Here is a 6000-nt window from a genome sequence, read left to right as displayed (position 1 = left end):
TCATTATTTATATTATGTTTTTAGTTCTTTTAGTTTTATTTTTTTGAGAATGTTATGTTTTTAGTTTTTATTATCAATGATGTTGAAGTAATGTGGTCCACAATATAGATTATATATTTTTTATTTTATAAACTTTGATAAGACATCAATTCTATTTTCGATCTCATAAATTCTCTCAAATGTTACTTAAATTATTTTCAAAAGCTTAAAAGTTCAATTAAATACCCTCTTTAGATATGTATGGATTCAAAGATATACATCTCATTTTCGCACCAAAAATCTCCTTACAAATAAATTCAAACACAATTTATATAATCTATTGCTAAAATTTTTATCGAAATTTTATAAAGAGGGTCGATAAATTTAGCGACAGTATTCACTAATACATGTGATTATTTGTTGTAAAGCATCATTAATTAGTTATTAGTTAATAATCAAGATTTTGTAGATCAAAATCCAACGTTCTCTTGCAATGAATCTATCATGTTCGATTTTCTTTAGCGGTTTAGTCCCATCTTTTTTGGTTATGTAACATAATTTTTATATTTTTATTATTTTTGTTGCCCCTTTCAAAATTGCAATTAATGGCATTTTATTTGTTTTTTATTTTATAAAATTTTATTTTAATAACTTTGATATCACATCAATGTTATTTTCAATATTTTCCCAATGTCTAATTTACAAAATTATAAGATTAATAAAATTTTCAAAAATATATCTTTTCAGCATATTTTATGGTTGGGGTAAATTTGTGTTCAATTTAATTTTCTTTTTTAGTTTAATTTAGAAATCTAACAACTATTCTAATCGAAAATACGGAAAATATGTCGACATTGTGAAAATTATCTAATTATGTTGTAATTTAATGACATTACTACATGATATTAAGATTATAAGATTAATAACATTTTCAAAAATATATCTTTTCAGCATATTTTATGAAAAAATATCATTGAAAGGTTATAGGGCTAAAACCAAAACCAGACCAACTTACATGACTAAAAATGTAATTTTTCCTTTAAATTACAAGTATTCTGCATTTAAATTTATGAAAAACATTTCTAACAAAATAACATAATTTTCTAGCACTCGTAAAATATAATAAATTTATTATATAATAATTAAATTCATGAACAATTTTGAGGAAACGGTAGAATACACAGCAGTAAAAAAGGTTAATACTCGTTTTGGTCCTTTTAGTTTGTCGTTTTCTCGAAATAATCTTTTTTTTTATTCAGGTCGTCTAAATGATCTCTAATGTTTCCTAATTATGCCGAGTTTGGTCTCTCTCGCCATCTCTCCGTTAAAAACTAATGGATCGGAGACCCGGCTCATCTCTCTTTAAAACTTCTGAAACTCATTTTCCCAAAACTGAATATATAATCTTAGGACGGACAAACCACAACAAATCGCGAAAATAACAAAGACAAAAGTTATTAATTCGAAGCATAGCAATGATTCGGCTAACGTAAAACATTAATTTGTTCATTTCATACCCTTGCAAAGCACACAATCACCAAACATAAGATTTGCGAGATAGAAACACAATAAAAGAGACATATTCAAAGCCTTCCTTCCAACTCAATTCAAAAGAAACAAATGTTCACATTGGGACGATCGATTTGATAAATAAATATATAAAAAAAGTTATTTATAATCAATTAACACTTGCAAAATATTTAATGATAACTATAAATATTATTAGTGACATGAAAAAAAAATATAAAATACTAAAAATGTGATGTTTCAAGTGAGCTAATTTCGAAAAAAAAATGGTTGTATAAATTTGAGTTATTTTTCACTTCAATTGTTATCGTTATAATATACTCAAAAAGAAAATTATGAATTTTCAAGTAATAGAGTACACCATGAAAAAATTCATACGTGACTCACACAAAAAACACCTCGTTTATAATAACAAAAATGAAGGAACTTTAAAATTAATGAAAAATTTTCATTTTCATTTTCTAAATAAAACCAACAAAATTTATAAACCCTACAAGTGAACCACTTGAAAACGCACAATATTTTCATTTTCATTTTCAATGAAAAAAATCAAAAAGACACCGAAATAAATAATAAAAACTAAATGAAATCATTTCAAAAATTCTACTTCACAATTATTTTCAAGAAATTCATAATTGCACACATCAATGAATGCAAGCAGTTCAAAACATTAAAAAAAAATCTAGTTAAAAAAACACAAAAATCCAAAAAAAAATTGAACTTTTGGGACGAGTCGAAGAAACATGAATGGGAAAATAACGTGAAGAAGAAGATGTTCTTTCTCCGTTTTCGCTTTCTTTGAAAACAATTTTATAAATAAAACAAACAATCTCACAAATATATTTTAGAAAATGAGTTGGACCAAGTCTTGAGCTAATAAAAAAAGGATAATTGCATATATCACCCTTTTGAAATCATGAGATTTCTAAAAAAAACCCTATGACTATAAAGTACCCCTTGTGTTTTCAAATTTTGTGCACAAATACCCTGAAAATACGTATGAACAAGGGTTTATGTGCTCAAATTTTGAAAACACGGGGAGGTATGTGCTCAAGATTAACAATGGCTTATGAACTTATGATCAAATTTTGAAAATACGGGGAGGTATGTGTTCAAGATTAAAAACACAGGGAGCTAGTAGATCATTATTTTTTCATAAGAGATTTTAGCAATTTCGATATTTCACAAAGGTAATGTATGCAATTACCCTAAAAAAATCAACATGAAATAAGATTACATTTATATTATAACTAATATTTTTTTTAAAAAAAATAAGATTGGGTTGGAGTCCACCCTAACATTTGGGGTGGTTTCGCCCCTGGTTATGTGCAGAAGGGAAACTTCTCACCAAGGATAAGCTTTCCTTCATTTATTGTGTATCAAAGTTGTGCTCTTTGCTCACTGTTGCTTGATTCTATTGATCATCTCTTTTTTCAGTGCATCTTTGCAAGATTCTATGGTTCAGGGTCCGGTACCTGATGTAGTTATATTGTGACCTTTGGATATATATATTTATTTATTTAATTTTCCGATTTAAAAAAGGGAATAATACAATGACAAATACCTCGCACATGGGCCATGGCCAGCGAACCTTCCTTTGCACTATTAATTTAGTACTTGGAAGTTGGAACAACGTCATATTGCTATTATATTTTCGACTAGATTTTTTGTTGTACAATCGACCAAGAACACTCGAGAAACTCACTAAAATACGCAGATACAAACTCTGGCTAATGAACACCAGAATCAAACGCACACAATTCTCATAGAATCAATCAAGCAGCTAGTGAAATCGATCAATCGAATAACACGCGAAGCATGCGAAATTTGTTATGGATTATACCGAAGCGAACATGACGATAATAGAAATTGCGGAATAAAATAATCAACAAGTATACCAAAAATTTACGTGGTTCACCCAATATAGGCTACGTCCACGGAGCTGCTGCAAATCTTTATTACCGAAGAAATGTTACAAGTGTATACAAAACACTATGTCTCTCCACACCTAAGCCTCGAGTATTACCGAGAAAATAATTCTCTAACTCACACAAGAGATCATCGAAAAAAATAACTCTTTTTTTCTCTTTTTATTTTTTTCTCTAATGTAAATACAAAAGAGAGGAATAGGATACAATAACTGAAATAAGGGAGCTCTATTTATAGGAGGTCTTCTCATTCAGTTTTGATAATCTTCCGATGTGGGATTTTAATATGGGCCTGACCCTTAACAATTCTCCCACTTGAAGACTTGATTTTAATCATGGCTTCACATAGTCAATGCAGCACCCCATGCCTCCTCGCTTATACTTGCAATCTAACTGAAGTCAAACATAACTTCATTTTGTTAGTGTTCACCGCCTTTGTGAACATATCAACTGGATTTTTACTTCCAGGAATCTTTTCAAGCATCAAGATTCTATCTTCCAAAATTGATCTGATGAAATTGTATCGAACCTGTATATGCTTCGTCCTAGCATGATAAACAGGATTCTTTGCCAAATGAATAGCACTCTGACTGTCACAGTGTAATGTACTATCCTCAAGTTTCAGACCCAATTCCTCAAGGAATGATCTCAACCAAATCATCTCTTTGCTCGCTTCCATGACTGCAACGTACTCAGCTTCAGTAGTCGAAAGTGCAACAATCTTTTGCAACTTGGACACCCAACTTACTGACGTACCACCCAATGTGAACACATATCCAGTAGTGCTCTTTCTGCCATCTAGGTCACCACCCATGTCGGCATCAACATATCCTTGTAAGTCCTTATTAGCCCTCCTGAAGCATAGAGATAAACCAGCAGTACCTTTCAAGTATCTGAGAATCCACTTCACTGCTTCTTAGTGTTGTTTTCCCGAATTGCTCATAAACCTGCTCACAACTCCCACTGCATGTGCTATGTCTGGTCTGGTGCACACCATTGCATACATGAGGATTCCGACAGCAGCGGCATAAGGAATCTTATTCATATAAGCATGCTCCTGCTCCGTCGATGGTGATTGGACTTTGGTTAGTTTGAAATGATTAGCCAAAGGAGTACTCACTGGTTTAGCTTCATCCATGTTGAATCTGCTAAGCACCTTTTTCACGTACTCTGCCTGAGATAACTTCAAGACTTCGTTCACCCGATCTCTTGAGATCCTCATTCCAAGGATTTGCTTTGCAGCTCCCAAATCCTTCATTGCAAATTCTTTTGATAACTCTCTCTTGAGTTTATCAATCTTCTCCAGACATGATCCTGTTATCAACATGTTATCCACATATAGCAGTAGAATGATATAATAACCATCAATCTTCTTCATATAACAACAGTGATATGCCTGACACCTCAGGAAACCGTTGTTATTCATAAATCCATCAAACTTCTTGTACCATTATCTTGGAGCTTGTTTGAGACCGTACAAGCTCTTCTGAAGTTTGCATACAATTTTCTCCTTCCCTCGTACTTCAAATACTTGTGGCTGCTTCATAAATTTCTTCATCCAAGTCACCATGAAGAAACATCGTCTTTACATCCAACTGCTCTAGATGTAAGTCTTCCTTAGCCATTAGTCCAAGTACAGTTCTGATAGTGGTTAAATTCACCACTGGAGAGAAAATCTCGGTATAATCAACGCCTTTCCGCTGTTGAAAACCTTTCACAACAAGTCTTGCCTTGTACCGCTTGCTACCATCAACTTTTTCTTTGATCCGGTACACCCACTTGTTGTGTAATGCCTTTTTGTCTTCCGAAAGTTTTGTTAACTCCCAAGTCTGATTGGATGACAGTGAATCCATCTCGTCTTTCATGGCTAACTCCCACATGATTGAATCATCATTTTGCATCGCTTTATCAAAGGTCTCTGGTTCACCTTTATCTGTCAGCAAAATATAATGAAGTGCAGGGGAGTACTTATCAGGTGGTCTTATTGTTCTCGAAGATCTCCTCAGTTCAATCACCGGAGTTTGTGGATCAGCTTCTTGTGCAGTTTCTTCTTCCGGGTTACTATCCTCCGATTCATTCATAGGAATATATATCAATGACACTTCATTTGTTTTCTTGACTTCAGGACATTTATCTCCAGCTGGAATGTCTGATTTGCCTTTGTACAAAACTTGCTCATTGAAAATGACATATCTGCTCCGAATGATCTTTCGATTTTGGTCATCCCAGAACCGATAACCAAAATCATTATGTCCATAACCAATAAAGAAACATTTCTTTGATTTCGGATCAAGTTTTGTTCTACTGGCTGAATCGATGTGAACATATGAGAGACAGCCAAACACTTTCAATAACGAAAGGTTTACTCCTTTGCCGCTCCAGAGCTCCTCTGGTATTCTGCAATCAAGTGGTACCGAAGGTCCTCTGTTGATCAAATACGCTGCAGTGTTAACTGCATCAGCCCAAAATGATTTCGGCAGTCCAGCGTTCAATCTCATGCTCCTGGCACGTTCATTCAGAGTTCTGTTCATTCTTTCAGCCACACCATTCTGTTGAGGTGTACCAG

Source organism: Henckelia pumila, chromosome 2 (genome assembly GCF_033568475.1).
Source record: "Henckelia pumila isolate YLH828 chromosome 2, ASM3356847v2, whole genome shotgun sequence".
NCBI classification, from domain to species: domain Eukaryota; kingdom Viridiplantae; phylum Streptophyta; class Magnoliopsida; order Lamiales; family Gesneriaceae; genus Henckelia; species Henckelia pumila.
Note: the sequence above shows the minus strand (reverse complement) of the source record.